Consider the following 26,540-nt stretch of genomic DNA (forward strand, 5'->3'; position numbering starts at 1 on the left):
AAGTGCGCATATTTTAATATAGCACGACTGCGCGTACATGTGCATGCAATTTTAAGTTGATACATGCCTCTATGCGCAAATGCCTCTTCTACTGTGTGCGCATTGGGCTTTTAAAATCCAGCTTTAAGTACATTCAGTGCATTGATATACGTGGTTTGAATGCATTATATGTATTTATGCATAATCCCGATGAAGAAAGTGTGTTGCAAATCTATTACAGCAATCTGTAGTTTCAGACAATAATTTCTAAATGACTAGGAAATATTAGGTCATCAGCATTTTGTTCCAAAAACTGGTTATAAATGTATCTTTGTCCCCAACACGGGACTGTGTTTAACCAAGGCTGCATCAGGAGGGACGGTTTTAACCAGAGGAGGAGTAACATATCTATAATTCAAACAAATATAATTTTTATCCAATCAAAAAATAACATATCCATAAAAAGGTGAAATGCAGAGGTAGAATGATAATGCCAGAGTACATACCACATGTTACCTAGATAGGATTATAGATAGTGCTGGGGAGGAGCTGGCTGTTGTACATCTGGGCACCAACACAAAAGAAAACTTGGGAGGTAGGCTCTGGAAGCCAAACTTAGGCTCTTAGGTAGAAAGCTGAAATCCAGAAACTTCAGGGTAGCATTCTCTGAAATGCTCCATGTTCCATGCGCAGGTCCCCAGAGATAGGCAGAGCTCCGGACTCTCAATGCATGGATGAGACGATGGTGCAAGGAAGAGGGATTCCATTTTGTAAGGAACTGGGGAAACTTTTGGGAAGGAGGAGTCTTTTCCTAAGGGATGGGCTCCACCTTAACCAGGGTGGAACCAGGCTGCTGGCACTAACCTTTAAAAAGGAGATAGAGCAGCTTTTAAACTAGACCAAAGGGAAAAACCAACATTCGCTCAGCAGCACATGATTTGGAGGGAGGTATCTTCAACGGATACAAATGAAGCATTAGATGTTACGCGACCCACCTGCAGTTGTCCCGTGCACGGGACCGCTCACCTTCAGGGTCACACAGCGGTTCCCAGTCCTGTCTCTCTCGCGGCCCTTGCAAGTCCAGCTAGGCCCCAGCGTCCCGTGGCGGTGGTTGCCGGGCCTTCAGTCGCACGCCAGGCCTCGGCGTCTCAGCAGCTAGACACGCCCCTACCCGCACGCGGATCAGCCACCCTGATGTAGGTTCCAGGGTAGGGCCTAGTTCCGCAGTGCACCCTGATTGAACTCATGTTAAAAGGAAGTTCCTGGCCTCACTTCCTTGCCTTGGCAATCGGGTTGGTTTGTTCCTGAGATTGCCCTTGCTTATGTTCCTGCCTGCTTGTTCCTAGTGTCGTTCCAGGATCCTTCTGTTCCAGTTCCGTTCCTGCTTGTACCTGCTCCCTTGCCCTGCTTGTTCCAGTGTTTGTTGTTCGTCTCCCTGGTCTTACCCCAGACTGACTTACTGGTAAAGACCTCAGCTTGTTCCAGACCTGCCTGCCGCCTGCCAAAGACCTCAGCTTGTTCTTGACCTGCCTGCCGCCTGCCAAAGACCTCAGCTTGTTCCAGACCTGCCTGCCTGCCTGCCACCTGCCCAAGACCTCAGTCTACTGTTCAACCTTGTCTGACTTCTGGATCTTGACCCTTGCTTCATTGACCACTCCTCGGACTGATTCCTGGACTTTGACCTTGCTCGCCTGACCTTGCTTGATTCTGGCTCTGTCCCTAGCCTTGTCCTCACCACTTCTATCCTGGTTCGCTCTCCTCCAACCTGTTTCCAGCCTCGAACCCGATAGCGCTCCTCTAGAGTCTGTGGGCATGCCAGACTTATACTCTCCAAGGAGACCCTGCGAGGCCCACCTAAGTCCAAGCAGCCCGGGTCCCTAAGGGCTCCTCCCGGGGGGACCTCGGGCTTCCAATGGTTAAGTTCTGCACTGCCTCTGTCTCCTTCCATGCTCTGCCCCCTGTGGACAGTCCCTGTACTGCCACAGGACAGGGGTCCAACCCCGAGCACAACAGGTTGACAAGGCCATGGACTCGGCAGAGTCTCCGCCTCCAGGGCCCTACCAGGACTGACCGCTACAGTAAAGCAACATCACCAAGCAATGTAGATGCTGACTTCTTCAGTAGAGGAGTTATGCTCCCAGCTACAAGAGACTGCTATTCCCAATCCTGTGGGCCTCTTGGCCAATATGCTTCCTAGAGCAATCTGGCCCTTCCTGCACCTCCTAGATATAATGGGGACCCACGCTCCTGTTGTGGCTTCCTTAATCAGTGCTTTATGCAATTTGCTCTCCAGCCCTCCTTGTTTTTGAAGGAGATCACGAAGGTCACCTTCATCCTGTCTCGGTTGGAAGGGAAGGCTCTGGCTTATGGGAATGTTCTGATCCCATCCTCTCCAAGATGTCTGACTTCATTGCTCTCTTCAAGCAGACATTTGGAGATCCTGGTCAGATGATTACTGCCAGTCACAATTCACTCCATCTTCGTCAAGGGTCATGGACCCTCTCTGAATACACAGTGGAGTTCCGAACCTTAGCCACAGAACTTGGGTGGCAAGAGGATTGCCTACAAGCCATCTTCCTAGATGGACTCTCGTCTGCTCTAAAGGATGAGCTCTCTGTCCATGAGATTCCCACATCTCTAGAGGACCTGATCTCGCTTGCCAGAAGGATCAATCATCGCCTCCGGCAAAGACGCCTAGAAGTAAAGGCTCCACGCTCTTCTCCAGTACGGCCTGCAAGTGTACCCTGCACTCCTGCAAGGAACGTAACACCACCAGCTTCCTCCATGGTGTAACCTATTGAGGTGAAATGGGGATGGTTATCTCCCACTGATCATCTCCACCGTAGAAAAGAAGGGCTTTGCCTTTACTGTGGCACTTCTGGACATCATCTGCAGTTCTGCCCGGTCGTCCGGGAAACTGCAACGCCTGAGCCCGGCGGGGGTCCTGAGCTTGGACGCAACTGTTTCAGGCCCTCAACTCCTGCTTCCAGTATTCCTGGGCCTCAAGACCCACACATTTGCCACCACTGTTCTCATTGATATCAGAGCAAGTGGCAGTTTCATTATGGACGATATCGTCAAAATCTTGGGAATATCCCTTCAACCATTGGAGGTGAGTCTCCGTATCGCTTCCATTCAAGAAGAACATCTTCCCGGTCTAATCACCCATCGGACCGTGGCTATTCTCCTTTCAGTGGGAACCCGCCATAAAGAAGAAACATCCTCCTACGTGTTGAAACGCTCAACGCATCCGGTAATTCTGGGGTTGTCTTGGCTCCAGACTCACGAACCCCAGTTCGATTGGCAATCCCTGCAGCTGGTATGGTGGGGTCCGAAATGCCAAACTACTTGTCTCCAGCTGGTGTCTCCCATGATTCCGGTTTTGAAGCCTACAACACTTCCTGATCTGCCTCCACAGTATATGGAATTCAGTGATGTATTCTCAAAACAGAAAGCAGACACTTTGCCTCCGTTACGTAAGTTCAACAGTCCCATTGAACTGCTGCCGGGCACGACCCAAAGGCAGAACCTATCCCTTGTCACAGCCTGAGACTCAGGCTATGTCAGAGTGCATAAAAGAAAACTTGGAGAAAGGGTTTATTAGACCATCGGATTCGCCCGCAGGAGCGGGGTTCTTCTTTGTGAAGAAAAAAGATGGTGGACTTCACCCGTTCATTGACTATCGGGTCTCAATGCCATAAGGCACAAGGACCATTACCCACTACCCCTTATCAGTGAACTATTTGACCACCTTAAAGCGCCAGAGTGTTTTCCAAGTTGGATTTGAGAGTTGCGTATAATCTAGTACGCATTCAACCTGATGACATCTGGAAGACAGCGTTTAATACTAGGGCTGGCCATTATGAATACGTAGTCATGCCCTTCAGGCTGTGTAATGCCACAGCTGTCTTTCAGCATCTCATGAATGAGATCTTCAGGGACCTCCTATACAAGTTTGTTATCATCTACCTTGACGACATTCTGATATTTTCCAGGGACATTGAAAGTCACCGTGAACATGTTCGTACTGTCCTCCAATGATTAAGAGAGAATCATCTATACACTAAACTAGAAAAATGTTTGTTTGAACGCACTCGTCTACCTTTCCTAGGATATATAATATCTGACCGTGGCTTTTCCATGGACCCGGAGAAAGTCCAAGGAATCCATGACTGACCCTAGCCAGTTGGGCTTCGAGTCTTGCAATGGTTCCTAGTCTTCACTATTATCGAAGCTTCATTGCCAACTACTACTCCGTGGTCGCCCCTTTTACATCGATGACTAAGAAGGGGGCCAATACCCAAGTCTGGTCATCTAGAGTCATCATGGCCTTCCAGAGGCTCATGGATGCCTTCAGCTCCGGTCCGTGTCTTCATCACCCGGATCCCAAACATCCATTTGTAGTAGGGGTTGATGCCTCGGCTATTGGAGCCAGGGCTGTCTAAAGCCAACACTCGACCACGGGCAAGTTAGTTCCTTGTTCCTTCTATTCACACAAGTTCACCCCTCAGAACAATGCTACACAGTTGGCGATCGTGAACTACTGGCAGTGAAGTTAGCTCTTCAGGAATGATGCCCCTGGTTGGAGGGGGCGCAGTACAAATTCACAATATTCACGGATCACAAGAACTTAGAGCACCTCAAGGAGGCTCAGCTTCTAAATCACCGGCAGGCCCGCTGGGCCTTGTTTTTTGAGAGATTCGACTTTAATCTCTTGTTTCCATCCTGGTTCTAAGAATCAGTGAGCTGATGCGCTGTCTCGATCCTTTGAACCCGAGGATCTTCCAGAAGTTCCTAGTTATATCATCGATCCTGCCTGTATATCAATAGCAGCAACCACGACTGTTCCAGTCAGGAAGACTGTCGTTCCTCGCCGACTACGAGAGCGAGTGTTAAAGTGGGCCCATGATTCTAAACTGGCAGGTCACCCTGGCCGTGCCAGGACGCTGGAGATGCTGCGCTGACATTATTCGTGGCCCACCATGGTACAGGACTCTTGGAGTTATGTGGACTCTTGTCCCATTTGCGCACAACAAAAGCCACCAACAGGAAAGCCCTGGGGTTTGCTACAGCTGCTCCCAGCACCTACGGAACCCTGGTCCAATATTTCAACAGATTTCATCACGGATCTTCCCCCATCGCAAGGCAACATGGTGATTTGGGTCGTAATCGACCGCTTCTCGAAGATGGGGCACTTCATCCATTGCAGGTTCTTCTGTCAGCCCTGGAATTAGCAAAACTCTTCTTGAGAAACATCTTTCGACTTCACGGGCTCCCAAAGGAGATTGTCTCCGATCGGGGACCACAGTTTGTCGCCAAGTACTGGCGCTCCCTATGTCAGAAATTCAGTATTTCCTTGAATTATACCTCAACCTACCACCCTCAGGCCAATGAGCAGGCCGAGAGAATGAATCGGACCTTGAAAACGTTCCTACATTCATACGTCAATGACCAACAGAATGATTGGTCAGACCTTCTCCCTTGGGCCGAGCTGTCACATAACACTCATCTCGCAGCAGCCACCAATGTGTCTCCCTTTTCAGTGGTCTTTGGAAGGCAGCCACGTCTGCCTCTTCCTGTTACGGTTCCGTCTCCTGCAGCACAATCCATGGCTCAAACCATCTGCCAAGTATGGACTCAAGTAAGAGAACGTCTCTCGCAGGCTGCTGAGCGAGCTAAACGTACCTCGGATCTCCATCGACGACCTGCTCCACGCTTCTGACCTGGCCAGAAAGTTTGGCTGAGTGCCCGACATATCCGTCTCTGATTTCCATCTCATCAGCTGGCCCCAAAGTACATCGGTCCTTTTCCAATACTGAGAAGAGTGGGAGCCATTTCCTATCAGCTCCAGCTACCCCGGTCCATGGGCATACACAACACATTCCACATGTCTTTGTTAAAGCCTCTTGTCCTGTCCTGGCCCTCTCGCAAAGACCCTCCAGCTCCACACGTCTCGGCAGAGCCTGATACTTCTCTGCAGGTAAGAGAAGTCCTTGATGTTCGACAACGTCAAGGCAAATGGGAGTATCTCCTAGCTTGGGAGGGCTATGGGGCTGAGGAGAACTTGTGGGAAACCTCTCAGAATATCCTTGACAAGGATCTCTTGAAGACCTTCCATAGACAGAATCCTGAGAAACCTCAGCTGCGTAGGTGGAGGCCTAGAAGTGGGGGTACTGTTACACGCCCCACCCGCAGTCGTCCCGGTCCTGTCTCCCTCGCGGCCCTTGCAAGTCCAGCTAGGCCCTGGCGTCCCACGGTGGCGGTCACCGAGCCTTCGGTCGCACACCAGGCCTCACACCGGGCCTTGGCGCCTCAGCGGCTAGCTACCCCCTATGTGCACGCGCGCGGACCAGCCGCCCTGATGTAGGTTCCAGGGCGGGGTCTAGTTCCGCGGCGCACCCTGATTGAACTCATGTTAAAAGGAAATTCCTGGCCTCACTTCCTTGCCTTGGCAATCGGGTCGGTTTGTTCCTGAGATTGCCCTTGCTTGTGCTCCTGCCTGCTTATTCCTAGTCTCATTCCAGGATCCTTCTGTTCCAATTCCATTCCTGCTTGTACCTGCTCCCTTGCCCTGCTTGTTCCAGTGTTCACTGTTCATCTCCCTGGTCTTACCCCGGATTGACTTACTGGTAAAGACTTCAGCTTGTTCCTGACCTGCCTGCCTGCCACCTGCCAAAGACCTCAGCTTGTTCCTGACTTGCCTGCCTGCCTGCCGCCTGCCAAAGACCTCAGCTTGTAACAGACCTGCCTGCCTGCCTGCCACCTGCCCAAGACCTCAGCCTGCTCTTCGACCTTGTCTGACCTCTGGATCTTGACCCTTGCTTCGTTGACCACTCTTCGGACTGATTCCTGGACTTTGACCTTGCTCGCCTGACCTTGCTTGATTCTGGCTCTGTCCCTAGCCTTGTCCTCACCACCTCTATTCTGGTTCACTCTCCTTCAACCTGTTTCCAGCCTCGAACCCGATAGTGCTCCTCTAGTGTCTATGGGCACGCCAGACTTATACTCTCCCAGGAGACCCTGTGAAGCCCACCTAAGTCCAAGCAGCCTGGGTCCCTACGGGGTCCTCCCGGGGGGACCTCGGTCTTCCAGTGGTGAAGCTCTACACTGCCTCTGTCTCCTTCTGTGCTCCGCCCCCTGTGGACAGTCCCTATTAGAGATGTGAATCGTGTCCTCGATCGTCTTAACGATCGATTTCGGCTGGGAGGGGGAGGGAATCGTATTGTTGCCGTTTGGGGGGGGTAAAATATCGTGATAAATCGTTAAAATCGTTAAAACCCGCTAAAATCATTAAAACCCGCTAAAACCCACCCCCGACCCTTTAAATTAAATCCCCCACCCTCCCGAACCCCCCCCCCCAAATAACTTAAATTACCTGGTGGTCCAGCGGTGGTCCGGAACGGCAGCGGTCCGGAACGGGCTCCTGCTATTGAATCTTGTTGTCTTCAGCCGGCGCCATTTTCCAAAATGGCGCCGAAAAATGGCGGCGGCCATAGACCAACAGGATTCGACGGCAGGAGGTCCTTCCGGACCCCCGCTGGACTTTTGGCAAGTCTTGTGGGGGTCAGGAGGCCCCCCCCCCAAGCTGGCCAAAAGTTCCTGGAGGTCCAGCGGGGGTCAGGGAGCGATTTCCCGCCGCGAATCGTTTTCCGTACGGAAAATGGCGCCGGCAGGAGATCGACTGCAGGAGGTCGTTCAGCGAGGCGCCGGAACCCTCGCTGAACGACCTCCTGCAGTCGATCTCCTGCCGGCGCCATTTTCCATACGGAAAACGATTCGCGGCGGGAAATCGCTCCCTGACCCCCGCTGGACCTCCAGGAACTTTTGGCCAGCTTGGGGGGGCCTCCTGACCCCCACAAGACTTGCCAAAAGTCCAGCGGGGGTCCGGAAGGACCTCCTGCCGTCGAATCCTGTTGGTCTATGGCCGCCGCCATTTTTCGGCGCCATTTTGGAAAATGGTGCCGGCTGAAGACAACAAGATTCAATAGCAGGAGCCCGTTCCGGACCGCTGCCGTTCCGGACCGCCGCTGGACCACCAGGTAATTTAAGTTATTTGGGGGGGGGGTTCGGGAGGGTGGGGGATTTAATTTAAAGGGTCGGGGGTGGGTTTTAGCGGGTTTTAGTGTGCCGGCTCACGATTCTAACGATTTATAACGATAAATCGTTAGAATCTCTATTGTATTGTGTTTCATAACGGTTTAAGACGATATTAAAATTATCGGACGATAATTTTAATCGTCGTAAAACGATTCACATCCCTAGTCCCTATACTGCCACAGGACAGGGGTCCACCCCCAAGTGCAATATTAGAGTTAGGGCATCCCAACAGAGAGGTTCCACTAATAATAAAAGTAGTCCAAGTGCCTATAATTAAAAACTCACCTGAGTAAAAGATTCCAATTTATCCCTGTCAACTGAAAAGCAGAATGTAACTACAAACAAAAAACACATTTTGAAATGTTTGTATGCTAATGCCAGAAGTCTAAGAAGTAAAATGGGAGAATGAGTGTACAGCAGTGAATGATGACATAAACTTAATAGGCATCTCAGAGACACGGTGGAAAGAGGATAACCAATAGGATACAAATTATATCTCAATGACAGAGAAGAGCATCTTGGTGGCAGAGTGGCACTTTATGTCCAGGATGGCATAGAGTCCAACGGGATAAAGATCCTGCATGAGACTAAATGCACAATCGAATCTTTATGGATAGAAACCCCTTGTGTGTTGGGTAAGAGTTAGCGATAGGAGTATATTACCTTCCACATGGCCGAAATTATGAGACGGATAATGAAATGCTAAGAGATATTAGGGAAGCTAACCAAACTGGTAGTGCAATAATAATGGGATATTTCAATTACCCCGATATTGACTGGCTAAGTGAAACACCAGGGAATGCTAGAGAGATAAAGTTCCTGGATGGAATAAAAGACAGTTTTATAGAGCAATTGGTTCAGGAATCAAGAAAGAGGGAACAATTTTAGATCTAATTCTCAGTGGAGCACAGGATTTGGTGAGAGAGATAATAGTGGTTGGGCTGCTTGGCAATAGTAATCATAATATGATCAAATTTGAATTAATGACTGGAAGGGGGACAGTATGTAAATCCATGGCTCTAGCGCTAAACTTTCAAAGGGAAACTTTGATAAAATGAGAAAAATAGTTAGAAAAAACTGAAAGGTGCAGCTACAAAAGTATAAAGAGTGCAACATGCATGGACATTGTTAAAAAGTACCATCCTAGAAACACAGACCAGATGTATTCCATGCATTAAGAAAGGTGGAAGGAAGGCAAAGCAATTACCAGCATGGTTAAAAGGTGACGTAAAAGTGGCTATTTTAGCCAAAAGATCTTCATTCAAAAATTGGAAGAAGGATCCTTCAGAAGAAAATAGGGTAAAGCATAACCATTGGCAAGTTAAATATAAGATATTGATAAGTCAGGCTAAGAGAAAATTTGAAAAGAAGTTACACATAGAGGCAAAAACTCACAATAAAAACTTTTAAAAATATATCCGAAGCAGAAAGCCTGCAAGGGAGTCGGTAGGACCATTGGATGATCAAGGGGTTAAAGGGGCACTTAGAGAAGATAAGGCCATCGTGGAAAGATTTAGGGGTAGATTTTAAATAATGCGTGCATGAGTCCATATGCATATGGTTCCCAGCACGCACAGGGAGGCTGAATTTTGCATGAGTACATGCGGCAATGCAATCAGGCCTTCCTCAGTTCCCTCCCAGTCCGCACTAATTAGAGAGCAGACTGGGAGGGAACTTCCCTACCCCTCTACCTAACCTTCCTTCCCTTTCCCATCTCCACCCTGACCCCTAGTGCCTACCTAGCTACCCTGAATTTTTGTATTGTTTTACTTACTACTCCTTGGGAGCAGAAGCAACTTATGGTGCATGCTTCCCAGGACAGCGTACAAAGGCACAGTCCTGGCCCGCCCCTGCCACACCCAGACCCTGCCCCCTGCCCACCCCTTTCAAGAGCCCCGGTATTTGTGCATGTACTGGGGTTTACACGCATGGCCGTGCTTGTTTGAAAATGCACGTTGCACGCACAAGGCCCAGACATATGTGCAAACCCCGATTTGTATATGTGCGGGCCTTTGAAAATTTAGCCATAAATTATTTCTTTGCTTCAGTGTTTACTGAAGAGGATGTTGGAGAGATACCTGTTCCAGAGAAGGTTTTCATGGGTAAAGATTCAGATCAACTGAACCAAATCACTATGAACCTGGAAGATTTGGTAGGCCTGATTGACAAACTGAAGAGTAGTAAATCACCTGGACTGGATAGTAGGGATGTGCAGAGCAAAATTTTATGTTCATATTTTTTATGTCCGAAAGGGGGTCCCACTTGCGGCCAATATGGACATAAAAAAAATCCAATGAGTTGGGTATATGTACATATGTGCAAAAAAAAAATTTAAACCCCCTCACCCTCCTTAATCCCCCCCCGACTTACCACAACTCCCTGGTGATCGAGCGAGGAGTGAGGACATCATTTCTGCAATCCTTGGCGAGAAGCATGTGACGTCGGTGGCACGTCGAGTGACGCGGCGTCACGTGATTCCCAGCGAGTTCGCGCCGGACGGCTCGTTCGGCCCAAAAAGAACTTTTGGCCAGCTTGGGGGGCCTCCTGACCCCCTCAAGCTGGCCAAAAGTTCTTTTTGGGCCGAACGAGCCGTCCGGCGCGAACTTGCCGGGAATCACGTGGCGCCGTGTCTGAGTGACGCGGCGTCACGTGATTCCCGGCAAGTTCGCGCCGGACGGCTCGTTCGGCCCAAAAAGAACTTTTGGCCAGCTTGGGGGGCCTCCTGACCCCCTCAAGCTGGCCAAAAGTTCTTTTTGGGCCGAACGAGCCGTCCGGGGCGAACTTGCCGGGAATCACGTGACGTCGCGTCTGAGTGACGCGGCGCCACGTGATTCCCGGCTCGTTTGCGCCGGACGGCTCGTTCGGCCCAAAAAGAACTTTTGGCCAGCTTGGGGGGGCCTCCTGACCCCCCAAGCTGGCCAAAAGTTCTTTTTGGGCCGAACGAGCCGTCCGGCGCGAACGAGCCGGGAATCACGTGACGCCGGCGTCACTCGACGTGCCGCCGACGTCACATGCTTCTCGCCAAGGATTGCAGAAATGGCGTCCTCACTCCTCGCTCGATCACCAGGGAGTTGTGGTAAGTCTGGGGGGGGGATTAAGGAGGGTGAGGGGGTTTAAATTTTTATTTGGCTCAACAATCGCGATTTCCCACATATCGAACATATCTATGTTCGATATGTGGGAAATCCGATCGTTTATGTCGAATCAATTTTTTAAGTAAAAAAAAAATATGAGTTGCGTTTTACTAATGCGGTCAATCCGAATGCACACCCCTACTGGATAGTATACACCCTTGGGTTCTGAAAGAAATAAAAAATGAAATTTCAGGACTATTGGTAAAAATGTGTAACCTATCATTAAAATCATCCAATATACCTGAAGACTGGAAGATGGCTAATGTAACCCCTATATTTAAAAAGGTATACAGGGGTGATCCAGGAAACTATAGACCGGTAAGCCTGACTTCAGTGCCGGGAAAAATCATGGAAACTGTTATAAAGATTAAAATCACAAAACATTTAGATAGACATGGTTTGATGGGACACAGCCAACATGGATTTACCCAAGGGAAATCTTGCCTCACACATCTCCTACAGTTTTTTTGAATGGGTGAATAAACATGTGGACAAAGGTGAACCAGTAGATGTGGTGTATTTGGATTTTCAGAAGGCGTTAGACAAAGTCCTGCATGAGAGGCTTCTAAGAAAACTAAAAAGTCATGGGATAGGAGGAAATGTCCCTTTGTGGATTGCAAGTTGGTTAAAAGGCAGGAAACCGAGAGTAGGATTAAATGGTCAGTTTTCACAGTGGAAAAAGGTAAATAGTGGAGTGCCTCAGGGATCTGTACTTGGATTGGTGCTTTTTAATATATTTATAAATGATCTCGAAAGGGGTATGATGAGTGAGGTGATCAAATTTGCAGATGACACAAAATTATGCAGAGTAGTTAAATCTCAAGCGGATTGTGATGAATTGCAAGAGGACCTTGCAAGACTGGAAGATTGGTCTTCCAAATGGCAGATGAGATTTAACATGGACAAGTGTAAAGTGATGCATATGGGGAAAAATAACCCTTGCTGTAGTTACACGATATTAGGTTCTATCTTAGGAGTTACTACCCAGGAAAGAGATCTAGGCATCACAGTGGATAATACATTGAAACTTTTGGCCCAGTGTGCTGTGGAGATCAAAAAAGCAAACAGAATATTAGGAACTACTAGGAAGGGAATGGAAAATAAAATGGAAGATGTCATAATGCCTCTGTATCGCTCCAGGATGAGATCGTACCTTGAATACTATGTGCAATTCTGGTCACCACATCTCGAAAAGGATATAGCTGCACTCGAGAAAGTACAGAGAAGGGCGACTAAAATGATAAGGGGCATGGAACGGCTGCCCTATGAGGAAAAGCTAAAGAAGTTAGGGCTGTTCAGTTTGGTGAAGAGATGACTGAGGGTGGATATAATAGAAGTCTACAAAATCATGAAAGGACTTGAAAAAGTTAATGTAAATCAGTTATTTACTCTCTCAGATAAAGAAGGACCAGGAGCACTCCATGAAGTTAGCAAGTAGCTCATTTTAAACAAACTGAAGAAAATTATTTTTCACTCAGTGCATAGTTAAGCTCTGCAATTCATTGCCAGAGGATGTGGTTACAGCAATTAGTGTAACTGGGTTTAAAAAAGGTTTGGATAAGTTCTTAGAAGATAAATTCATAAACTGCTATGATGGTAATTAATAAGCAATAGTAGCTTGTGATCTATCTAATGTTTGGATACTTGCCAGGTACTTGTGACTTGGATTGGCCACTGTTGAAAACAGGATACTGGGTTTGATGGACCCTTGGTCTGACCCAGTATGGTATTTCTTATGTTCTTATGTTCTTATTTTTTCAAGTAAATGCTTCATAAGCTGATATTCGGTTTTATAAGCAAAGTGCTGTCACCATCGATCAAAATTATGTAAGTGTTTTACATTACAGTAAATTGTAAGTATGGCTTCATAATTAAATATGAATACACTTATCCAGCTAATGTACCACAGATCTTACTACAAATAATTTCTTATAATAAATGCTTTTCAAGTAATCAATTTTTAATAGAAAGCAAACACATGCCAACCTCTATCCTGCTCAGTAACAACTCATGCTCAAAAGAGGCACTTTACTCTTCCTAAACTAAGTACTGTTCTCATTAACGTCAGGGGGTTTAAATTCAACTTTAAACTAACCCAATTGACAGTAAACAGTTTCAAGGCCTTACTGATTCCATCCAATTTGAGAACCATTGGCTTCAGCAACAAGGACAAAGGAAAATTAATTTTGATAAGCTCTCTGTCGTAAATGTTTTCTCCTCCTTCCTATCCATAGTCTTACCAACAGTGGCCCTATTAATGTCTCAAACATCTCGCAGATCTCTACCACCTTCCTATGGTTTTTGACAGAATACTCAAACATAAGGTAGGTGAAAAGTGGTGATGGCATAGAACCCACGATTAAAATGAAAAGAAAGAGTATAAGCAAGCCATGGAACTCTGTCTGCTCTTGTAAATGCAAAAAAAAAAATTACTTTTTTCTAGACTCATGATAACGATCAACCATCCCCAAGAGCTTTTTCAAATTACTGGAGCACAGAAGTCTATTATTTGCACCTAAATTAAAGGTCAATTAATGTGTTCTAGATCGGAACTTTTTCAAATTTCTTTGTTAATAAAACCACTTCTTTCTGTGCTGTTTTCTTCTATTCTATTCTATTTCTTCAGCAGAACTCGCTTCTAATAAAATGGTACTTATTTTATAAGAACATAAGAACACGTCATACTGAGTCAGACCAAGGGTCCATCAAGCCCAGCATCCTGATTCCAACAGTGGCCAATCCAGGCCATAAGAACCTGGCAAGTACCTAAAACTAAGTCTATTCCATGTTACAGTTGCTAGTAATAGCGGTGGTTATTATCTAAGTCAACTTAATTAATAGCAGGTAATGGACTTCTCCTCCAAGAACTTATCCAATCCTTTTTTAAACACAGCTATACTAACTGCACTAACCACATCTTCTGGCAACAAATTCCAGAGTTTAATTGTGCGTTGAGTGAAAAAGAACTTTCTCCGATTTGTTTTAAATGTGCCACATGCTAACTTCATGGAGTGCCCCCTAGTCTTTCTATTATCCGAAAGAGTAAAAAACCGATTCACATTAACCCTTTCTAGACCTCTCATGATTTTAAACACCTCTATCATATCCCCCCTCAGCCATCTCTTCTCCAAGCTGAAAAGTCCTAACCTCTTTAGTCTTTCCTCATAGAGGAGCTGTTCCATTCCCCTTATCATTTTGATAGCCCTTCTCTGTACTGTCTCCATCGCAATTATATCTTTTTTGAGATGCAGCGACCAGAATTGTACACAGTATTCAAGGTGCGGTCTCACCATGGAGCGAAACAGAGGCATTATGACATTTTCCGTTTTATTCTCCATTCCCTTTCTAATAATTCCCAACATTCTGTTTGCTTTTTTGACTGCTGCAGCACACTGAACCTCAGATATAGAAGTGTTAGTCTTTTTAAAACCCCCATACTGGGTCAGACCGAGGCTCTATTAAGCCCAGTATACTGTTCCAAACAGTGGACAATCCAGGTCACAAGTACTTGTCAGGATTCTAAATTGTACATAAATCCCAGGCTGCTTAGCTCAGGGATAAGCAGTGGCTTTTCCCAAGTCTACCCGGTTAAGAAGATAAGAAATTGCCATACTGGCTTAGACCAAGGGTCCATAAAGCCCAGCATCCTATTTCCAACAGTAGCCAATCCAGGCTACAAGTACCTGGCAAGTATCCAAACACTAAGTTGATCCCATGTTACTGATGCCAGTAATAGCAGTGGCATTTCCCTAAGTCAACTTGATTAATAGCCATTAATGGACTTCTCCTCCAAGAACTTATCCAAACCTTTTTTGAACCCAGCTACACTAACTGCACTAACCACATCCTCTGGCAACAAATTCCAGAGCTTTATTGTGCGTTGAGTGAAAAAGAATTTTCTCCGATTAGTCTTAAATGTGTTACTTGCTAACTTCATGGAATGCCCCCTAGTCCTTCTATTATTCGAAAGTGAAAATAACCGAGTCACATCTACTCATTCAAGACCTCTCATGATCTTAAAGACCTCTATCATATCCCCCCTCAGCCGTCTCTTCTCCAAGCTGAACAGCCCTAACCTCTTCAGCCTTTCCTCATAGGGAAGCTGTTCCATCCCCTTTATCATTTTGGTTGCCCTTCTCTGTACCTTCTCCATCGCATCTTTTTTGAGATGTGGCGACCAGAATTGTACACAGTATTCAAGGTGTGGTCTCACCATGGAGCGATATAGAGGCATTATGACATTTTCCGTTCTATTAACCATTCCCTTCCTAATAATTCCTAACATTCTATTTGCTTTTTTGACTGCTGCAGCACACTGAGCTGACGATTACTTTGCATTTGTCCATATTAAATTTCATCCATTTGGATGCCCAGTCTCCCCATCTCACAAGGTCTTCTTACAATTTTCATAAATTGCCTCTGATTTAACAACTTGGAATAATTTTCTCATCTGCAAATTTGATCACCTCACTCGTTCCCTTTTCAAAATCATTTATAAATATGTTCCAGTACAGATCTCTAGGATACACCGCTATTTACTTGCCTTCAATGGGAAAATTGACTATTCAGTCCAACTCTCTGTTTCCTATCTTTTAATCAGTTCATAATCCACAATAGGACAATAGGAGATAGAGCAGCTTTTAAACTAGATGATGGGGGAAAGCCGAGAGTCACTCAGAAATACATGGTTCAAAATGATGTTTCTTTGAAGCATACTAACAAAACAAGGATGTTAGGGCATCCCAATATAGAGGATGCAATAAATGCTAAAGTAGCTTAGCTGTCTTAAAGAGCAAACAGAGCAAAATGATTACAAATTACCCCATCAACTGATAAGCAGGTTGTTAATATGAACAAAAAACATATTTTGAAATGTCTGTATACAAATGCTAGAAGTTTAAAAAATAAAATGGGAAAGTTAGAATCTATAGCACTGAATGAAGAAGTGGACCCTTGTGCTGTGATGTGGCTAGCACTACTGGACGAGCAAGCCCCTTTGGTCCATACCGACAGCTGGTGGACGTACCCCAAATGGGACTGACTGGAGCTTTGCCTATACCAAGCGTCTTCCCTGCAGGTTGAGTCCTTGGGTTATGATGGTTGGCAGGTCTTAGGAGGGGCAGTAGCAAGTGCATGAGTCCAAGTCCAGGTGAAGGTCATGTTAGGCAGCAGACAAATGAAGATCCAGGAGACAGGCCAGAGTTTAGGGAAGGCAGCAAACAAATGAAGATCCAGAAGACAAGCCAGAAGTCGGGGCAGGCAGCAGATAAATGACAGTCAGATCCAAAGCAGAGGGTTGGTTCCAGGAGGCAATCAGAAGAGTCAGAGAACAGGCCAAGGGCAATACCAAAAAGACAAACTAGGGGAGATGAAGCAAGTCAAGGGCAAGGACAGGGACTGACCACAACACAGAGGAACTTGACTAGGGAAGGAACACAGAACAACCAGAGGGAAGCAGGAACACAGGAACCAGGAACAAGGGTAGATAGCGCAAGGAAAGCAACTCACACTGAGAAGCAGATCACCCAGGAGATCTGTTGCTGAGACAAAGAATACAGGACTGAGCAGGTTTAAATAGCTAGAGGCAGGTGACATCATCCAAGGGCAACTGCAGTGGTTTCTCATCTAGGCGTGTACATTATGCACATACTTGGGCACTTGCACACCTAAGATGTGTCCACTGGTGGGTTCCTGCTGTGATGTCCATGTGCACATAATGGAAGCGTTCTGGTGGAAGGAAGGAGCTGGACGCCAGTAAGTTGGACAGCTGGGGGAAGCAGCTGGGGACCATGGGTTCTAACAGCATCTCAGAGACCTAGTGAAAGGAGGATAACTAATATGACACTGTGATATCAGGGTACAAATTATATTGAAATGATAGGATGGATCAAATTGGTGGAGAGGTGGCGCTATATATTAAAGAAGGCTTAGAGTCAAACAGGATAAAATTCTGCAGGAAACAAAATGCACGGTATAATCTTTATGGATAGAAATTCTATATTCTAGGGGAACAGAACAGAAGTCGGGGTATCTGCCTGGCCAGAATGAACAAAGAATGTCAACAGAAATTTGGGAAACTAACAAAATTAGGAAGAGAGTAATAATGGGTAATTTCATCTAGTATTGACTGAGTAAATGGCAGATCAGGACATGCTAAGGAGGTAAAGTTCCTAGATAAAATAAAGTACTGCTTCATGGAGAAGCTGATACAAGAACTGACAGGAGGGGAACGATTTTAGACCTAATCCTTAATGAAACTTATGATTCGGTGCTAGAAGTAATGGTGTTGGGGCCAATTGGCAACAATAATAATAACATGAAAAATGTTGACTTTATGACAGGAAGGAGGATATTAAGGAAATCTACTGCGATAGCATTTAACTTTCAAAAAGGAGTCTATGACAAAATGAGGATAAACGACCATGAAAAAAATTGAAAAGAGCAACTGCAATGGTTAAGAGTTTACATCAGGCATGGACATTGTTTAAAAATACCATCTTGGAAGCCCAAACCAGATGTGTTCCATGCATTAAAAAAGGTGGAAGGAAGGCCAAATGACTGCCAGCATGATTAAAAGGTGAGGTAAGAAAGGCTAATCTAGCCAAAAGAACATCTCTCACAAAATGGAAAAGGGATCCAAATGAACAAAACAGGAAGCAGCACAAACTCTGGCAAGTTAGAAGCAAAGCATTGATAAGAAAGGCAAAGACCGAATTTGAAAAGAAGCTTGCTGTGGTAGCAGAACCTCATAATAACTTTTTCAAGTACATTCCAAGCAAAAAGCCAGCGAGGGACCATTGGACGATCAAATGGTAAAAGGGACACGAAGAGGTAGATTTTTTAAAAAAGCGCACGCACGTTCATGTGTGCGCACTATCTGGCGTGTACACATGGATTCTTTAATGTGTTAAAGAATTAAGGAGCAGACTGGGAGGAAACTTCCCTACCCCCCTATCTAAACTTCTTTCTCCTTCCCCTCTCCTCCCCACCCCCTAAACCTACCCTACCTTACCTTATTTTTTTCATTTTTCAAGTTGCTGCTCCTCTGGAGTAGTAGTAACTTGAGCACGCCGACAGCCTACAGGTGCGCGCTTCCCTGGCACAGTGGCAAATGGCCGCTGTACCGGCCGCCTCCAGGCCTGCCCCTCCCTACCCCCCAGGCCGCCCCTCCCCCCAGACCACCCCTTTATCTGGGCCTGGCACTTCGGCGCGTAACAGGGGTTACGTGCGTGGCCGGGCCCGTTAGAAAATGCGTGTGGCGCGCGGAAGGCCCGGCCACGCACGTAACCTCTGTTTTTTACACGCGCACCTGATTCTTTGAAGTTGCATTTCCCGGTTAAAAATCAATTAGTCTTTAACACAGACAGAAATTACATACAAATAAGTGCACATTATGTTGAGAAATGTATATTTATTGGTCATACATAAGAGTGAATACACACTAAGAATGACTGATGATCAGGGGCGGATTGGCCTATCGGGGGATCGGGCATCCCCCGGTGGGCCGGTTGCTCCAGTCATGTGGTCTGCCGTGCATGGCCGTGACAGAGCCATGCTCGGCAGATCACGTGATGTGTCCTGGGCCGGCCTGGGCGGCGAATACCCGGGCCGGTCGTCCTTGGGAATCCGCCACTGATGATGATTATAACCATTAGGACATGGGGGGGTCATTCAATAATCCCCCAGTCTCCATAAGGGTACAAAACGCAGTATTCCATGTGCTGGTACCTATGCTAAAATTATGATGGTCATTCAAAAATAGTTTCAGTTATATGAGATCTTTATTACACATCTGCATTTGCTACGAAGTGAGTTCTCGATTGTGGGGTTTTTGCATTATTCCTACACTTCTGGGTTCATTTGATATTTGGCATTACAGCCCAATCATGCTCAATATGGCTTCCCCGCCTTGATATAGGGAATGGACATCAGCAGAGCAACTTTGCATGTTGTCCTGAAACTGAAGACACTTCAAGCTATGCTTCCCCCTTGCTCAGATGGACCACTGGGGCGGCACACATTTTGGTTAGTCTCAGCAGGCTTAGACCTTCCTAGCCAATAGACATATGGTCGAGGGGTTACATATACTTTATTTTAACTTGTATGAAATCACTGTTTCATACTTTATCTATAACATAAGAAACACACATTTACATTACTACTGAAATTTTACTTGCACCAGCAGATATGTAGATTAGTTTACTAAATGTGCTTCTCAAGATGTTTGCTTTTAATAACCTATTTCATGTTTTAAGCTTTCCAATTAATTCATTGCTTCTCACAGAACAGGTTTGTCAAAATTAGTGCCTCTGCAGACTTCCTCATAGTTCCCTGCCAATTTCCTTCTTTCTTTCTTAAAATTTGATTGCTCACCCTTCATCAAATACATCAAGATGAGGTACTGTTATAAAACAAATATGATAAGTAAAACATACAAATAACACTGGCAAAATACATTTTACAGCTAAATTAACTAGACAGACACAGTAAACATTAACAATCTAACCATCCTGAAAATTATATGAATGGTTCCAGTTCATGGTCTTCCCCTGGAGGGACCTCTTCTAAGGGTGACAGGATATTTTAAAACCAATTTTCCTGGGATTATTTGATGGATATGCAAACAAAGAAGCAAATTAGTGTCAGTTGTGACTGTGTTTTTAATAGGGATGTGTGTGGAAAAAAATTTCATTTGAGTTGTTTTGGTTCAAATGAAAATTTCCCACATTTGTTCCAAAATACCCATTTGCTCTGTTCATTTTTGAAATGTTAGGCATGCAATTGCTATTTTTATGTGCATAAGTTGTATCTGCATAAAATTAAATTTTATATACATGTAACAGAATTTAAAAAAACAAAATCAAGGATTGCTGCAGCTGTCTCAGGGCACATAGAGAGAAGCAGCAGCAGGAAGTCTGCTACCCTCAGGGTAGGACCTATCAGGGGATCGGGCATCCCTCAATGGGCCGGTCTAGCTGGTCACGTGGTCTCCCCAGCTCCTGATTGCATTGTGGCTGTGTGTTCCTGCACTGCCTGTAGTCGTGAGCAGCCACAACCAAAAAAGCTGGGAAGATGGTGGGCCGGTCCTGCAAAGAGCCGCTCCACTGCGGAGTCTGTCTCCAACTTTCCAGTGTTGCCGCACTCTTGCTCATTTGCTCACTAGAGGGAAAGGCCACCACAGGGGTGTTTGCAGGCTGTGGGAGGCACCGGGCCACTTTCTGCCGGTGTTGCTTTAAGATTTTGCAGCATGCCTAATTGTGGAGCTGTTAGACTCCAACAGGTCTACAATTAGGCAGGAGCCGGGCAGCGCTGACAGAAACTGTTCCTGGCTCCCACAGCCCACAAACGAGCAATAGAAGAAGAGGCCCTGGCCCTGCAAGGCTGTCAGCACCAACCCTCCCATTTGCGCCAAAAAACCTAGTGGGGCTGATAATATTTCCCTTCCTGCCCATGACTAAATCAGAAACTCAATCTTCCTATCCGTGGCAGAAGAAAGGAACCAGCGGGGGTGAATTGGAGGTTTAGAGAGATGGGGCCGGCATACCCCTCCCACAGGATACTAAATGCAAAGGACCTGCAGGGCCAGCAGCACTGTCGCTCCCACTGCAGTCAAAGAAGAGGCCTACCGGAGCCAGCACACCCTTCCCAGTAGTTGCTAAATACAAAAGAACCAGCACATCTCATGGCACTTGCAGCAGAAGAGGTGGCCTGGTCTGTGAGAGAGCCAGAGAATAGGTTGTGAATAAAGGGGAGAAAGCCTGTGTGTAGTTGAAAGAGATTGAGAGTGAATATATATGACTGTGTTTGAGAGAATGAATGTGTGTGTGTGTGTGTGTGTGTGTGTGTGAGAGAGAGAGAGAGAGAGAGAGAGAGAGAGAGAGAGAGAGAGAGAGAGAAGATAGTTTGTTCGCTCTCCTCCTCCCCTACTAATCCACAACTATTTCAGGGTGATTGGAAATCAAAAAGTTCCCAGGAATGGCAGAGGATTTTTTCCATCCCTATTAGTTTTAATTATTGGATAGTATTTGATGTCTGCTGTTTTGAAATATTTTGTTGTTTTTGATAAATTTTAGAACATTTTAATGAGCTTTTAAAATTATTGGATGTTCTATTAGCTATTTTGAAATATGTATTCTTTTTTATTAATATGGTAGATTTGTTTTACATTAATTTTATTGTTTAATTGTTAATTTTATTTATTTATTTATTTATTTAAAATCTTTTCTATACCGTCGTTAAGCGGGTGCCATCACAATGGTTCACAACAGGGCACAAAAACTATATGTTGTATAAAGTGTCTCGAATTCTAACTCTTAAACAGGTGCCATTAAAATACTGTAACATAATTTCACAATAAATATTATTTGGTGGGTGTTATAAATCATGTCCAGTTTCCTCTTACTCAGCTATAAGATATAGTACTACTTAACTCTAGTTCTTTGTTGTTTAAAAATAAAAGGAAGAATTTAGAATATAAAAATGAGAAATGTTTCTGTCATCCTAATAGGAGACTTCAACTTACATATGGACATACTGCCCAACTCATCCACATGTGAAACAATCACAGAAGCTCTATCAACCCTAGGACTAAAACAAATTATCAAGAGCCCAACCCACAAAGCAGGACACACACTAGACCTTGTCTTTATCAATACCGACACCAAGGCACCAGGATGGGCTGGGTGTCCGAGGAAAAAGATGAACTAAGGTAGGATTTTTCAGTAAAGTTGGGGACCCCTGCACTAGGATTCCCGGACAGTCGCTGGGGGAGTTAGTGTATTAAAAATCAGCATGGGCTCTATCCAGCGATCTGATTAAGATACCTTCCTACAGAGGAAAATCATACATGTACCAGCATTCAGATGTAAATTCACACTTCTAGACAATGGACTTTAATTTATGATTAACATCAGTAAACTATTATTTAAGAACATAAGAACATAAGAAAATGCCATACTGGGTCAGACCAAGGGTCCATCAAGCCCAGCATCCTGTTTCCAACAGTGGCCAATCCAGGCCACAAGAACCTGGCAAGTACCCAAAAACTAAGTCTATTCCATGTAACCATTGCTAATGGCAGTGGCTATTTTAACACCCAGATCTAGTTCTGTCTGAGTTATTACAGCCTTTCACCTCATGGGAAGCACCAATAGACTATACACATGCTGGGAGCTTTTTAACATTGTCTGGGCCACAAGAGAGAGCTTACCCCTATAAAAAGAATCCCCCCAAGGATTGAGAGTCAAGCGTGGGATGGAATTGCTAGCCGGAGCAGCCCCTGAAGAGAAATAAATTAGTTTGTGTGCCCTTGGGACTAAATACCCAGCTAAGGGTTACACTAGCAACTAGTAAAGTCATTACAGACATTAGCCCAATTTTCATTAGTAACCAGAGATGGAAGGCTCTATTTCTGCCAGTCCACTAAAGTCATCCAGTCCTTCTCTGTACAAACTGTCCAAATTGGTTGTGCTGATCTGGTAATAATTTTACCCGCACGAGACAATTTACATGGATTTAGCAGGAAATAAGAATTTTTTAATAAAATAAATAATTTTTTAAATGTCTTCTGTACTGCTTTTTAAATTAATCATCCAAAGTGATATACAGTTTAAAACATAAAATATAATAATACAAAATTAAAATAACATTTTCAATCCTAAATGTAAGTTAATCTTTCCAGAACTCAGACTAAAGACATCCACAAACACATGCAAAACAAACTATGCAACCTATCATAAAACAAAGAGAAAACCCCCAATAAACTAGACAGCCAGAGAAAACTAAAAAGCCCACAAATCTAAATAATAACAGCCCAATGGTACCACTTAATGTCAATAAGCTGGTTCCTCTAAGTATCCAGAAACAGCTTTGTTTTCACTTTTTTATGAAAAGTGAGAAACTTTAATTCATTTATTTATTTTATTTTATTTGTACAGTTTTTATATCCCGTTGCACAGAAACTAGTTCTGTCTCTGCGGTTTACATAGATCACATTCTGAAGGATGGCTGGGAAACATTGTGTCGCCAATGTGGCCATTGCTGTTACTGCTTGCACTACTGTGAAGACAGATATCCTAATCCACAGTGAGGAACTTGTTCAGTATGAAAGATGTCCTGAGGATAACACCCTCAGGAAACTCATGGCACAGAAGAGGTGGCAAGACAGAAGCATCTGGGAGAATGAGGACTACATTGATGAATTGCTAATTGAGGCATCAAAGATGGAAACCTCAAGCAGAGGGGAAGGTGAAACTGGACCACAAGATGACAGCTGGGCCTAAGTGTAACTCCTCTTCCACATGGAATCACCTTCCCTGCCTTGGGGAGCACTGGGGTCGCTCTCCCAAGGTGGAGGAAACAGTTTTTCAGGCCATAGGCTGGGGGCAGGATAATCTGCAGGCCCAAAATTGGGCCAAGGACCTCTCCATGAAATAACCGACTGTCCACACCAAACTTGTGCTCCAAAATAAAAATAGTTTACTGAGATTTGGTCAGAACAAAACATTTTGAAAAAATAGCAGGAAAAAAGACCAGGGAAAATTTCAGTTCTTATCCAGCATTTCACTCAGAATCCATTGGCTTCAGTGTATTAATCACAGTCTTTTCCAATACTCACAAGGTCCAGAACAACTCCAGGGAGGATTTCTCCTGCTGTAGGCTGAAACCTCCTGAGCAGGCATAGACTCCCTCCTGGTCCTGTCAGTTCCCCAGCTGTACTTGCATTTCCTCACTTGCACTCCCAGATATCCGGCACAGCTCTAAGAAGGCTCACTTTTTTTCCTTTTGAGCAGTGAAGTCCTCTGAGCCCTGTGGCAAGTCCAGCTAAGCACAGTTTGTCTCCGGGTCCTTCCAGTTCCCACCACAATTGCAGATCCTTATCCAACTGCTTCGCCCTTTGATTCACCACTTTAGCAATTTTCTCTCAGGTCTCCTGGGATACTTGGGGAGAATCCCACCTGATCTCCCGGCTTCCCTTAACTTTTTTCCCCCTAGAGGGGGTAACAACTGTAACTTTCTGTTACTTGGTCACTCTGGAGAAGCCCCAGTCCCATGTGTAAACAGGGTTTTTTAAACCGCTTTAAAACATTCCCAAGGGGGCTGTACTAGGCAGTCAGTTACACAGTTCCTGTCATTCCCTCTGTCCTCAGCATGAACCTCACTTCCTTTTCTGAAACCTCTCACACCCATATTAACACATCCTTTACTGAAAGAATTTCCCTTGGGAACAAAACAAAACTTTAGCATAATAAAACCCTTTTTGTTTACTATGCAGACACCTCTTGTGGCACATGGAGGCCACATAAGTTACAATAGCCACTAGGCCCTACACCCTGATTCTGATTTACCTCAAGCTGGATGAGATATCATAAACAAGTGAATTACAGTTTTAAACAAATTTGCATTCAAAAAAAGCCATACACCTTTCACCATCTGTGATTTTAGAAAAGCAGTACAAATCATCTTAGCCCCCTATGTTTCCAAAATTAAATTTATTCTCAAAACAGTCACCTAGGCCTCTAACCAAATCTGTGATAGCTACTTGCTCAGTCTCAAATTCAAGTGTCAGGGGAATCATAACTAGTCCTGATAGACTTATTCTCAAAATTTGTTTTTGATTAATTCAACATTAACCTGTTTTGCCCAAATCAGTCAGCCATAGCTGCCAGCCTCCCATTTATTACCTACAGTATATCTGCCTGCAATAGTATAATGAACTGGATGTCGTCAGCTTACAGATAGCCCTTGAAACGAAATGAGCATAATGGATGACCCAGTGGAAAATATTAAAAAGAATTAGGGAGCGAGATGAATCCTGAGGGACCCTACAATCTTTTATAGCAACCAGCGGCAGGATATCTTTCACCAATACCTGCACTAATCTGTTCTTCAAAAACAGATAGTCATTGATAAATCACACCTTGGAGACCTAAAACTCTACAGTGATGCAACTAAAAACAGTGATCTACCAGATCATTACACCGGCCTGATCTAGAAGATATTTTGCTTTATCCCATTCCTCAACACCTTGTGCTTGACACATACTATACATTAATTTAATTTAATTTAATTTAATGCACATTCCTTCACCTATTCTTTATTTACAGGATGCCTTTAGCTGAGGCATCCTGCCAACCTCAAGAGTAGGACAGTGACTATGAAATAAAACTGACAGAGGCTGGTGGCACCTTATAGACTAACAGATTTATTGAAGCATAATTGTTGAAGAGAAAAATCAATTCACTTTGTCATATGTGAAACAAAATGATTAGAATGAAGAGTTAGAAGTTCCCTGGGCCACTGAATGCACGTGCCATGTTATTTTGTGCATATGCCTTTTTACTGGCAATACCTAATACACTGTAATATTTAATTCTGCTTTTAAAAAGAGTTATTCGTGTATGATTTCTCAGTACATGGTGTCAGGTCAAGGCAACTAATTCATTACTTTGAGTGATTCCCCTCTGGAAATGCTTTTGTTGAATGCTCAATTTCAGTTAGAGGTTTGAAGAGCTTTGAAACACTTTTGCATGTTCAGTCATCCACTTCTAATCACATATCTTTGTTGCTTGCATGTTATGGATGCATTATATTATTGTAAAATTTCAATTTAATTTTAATCTTAACAGTGATATCACAGACTGAAACTTATATTATTACTTAGAAATTAAGTTTGAGGGACATATATGATTGCTTAGACATATAATAGTACTGTAAACTTTGGAAGCTTTATTAAAGGCATAAATATAAATATGTTTTATATATAAAGTTATAAATTATATATATATATATATATATATATGTTGAGTGTGTGTGTGTGTATGCATACAGTATCTATCTATCTATATACGCACAGTATATATTTTGTAAGGATTCGTTGCCGAGTGCAGATGGTGCTGTGAGTCACTTTAACTGGTCCTCCCTTGCTTTATTAGGATCCGACAGGGTGACAACACCAGAGATGAGCACTACAAGTTTACAGTCATGCCCTTTGGACTTTGTAATGCTCCTGCCATATTCCAAGCCTTTGTTAATGATGTGTTTCAAGATCTCCTTTCTTTATTCAGTACTTCCAAAACATGTTTTCTTCTGACTGTACAAGCTTTGATTTCTCCAAGACTGCCCATGAAAGGCTTAGTACGGATATGATCATATTATTACAGACATTATCATATTATCCAGGAATACTTGTTCACTGGGTTCGCTGGTTGGTAGACAGAAAAGATAGTGCTGAGCCACCTTGGCAATGTCTGGCTAGACTGCAGACTTGTGTGCCCAAAATGCTAGCACATCTGTGTCCATGTCTTCAATGGGATCTGTGAGACAGAGTGT

Source organism: Rhinatrema bivittatum, chromosome 3, assembly GCF_901001135.1.
Source record: "Rhinatrema bivittatum chromosome 3, aRhiBiv1.1, whole genome shotgun sequence".
Taxonomy (NCBI): Eukaryota; Metazoa; Chordata; class Amphibia; order Gymnophiona; family Rhinatrematidae; genus Rhinatrema; species Rhinatrema bivittatum.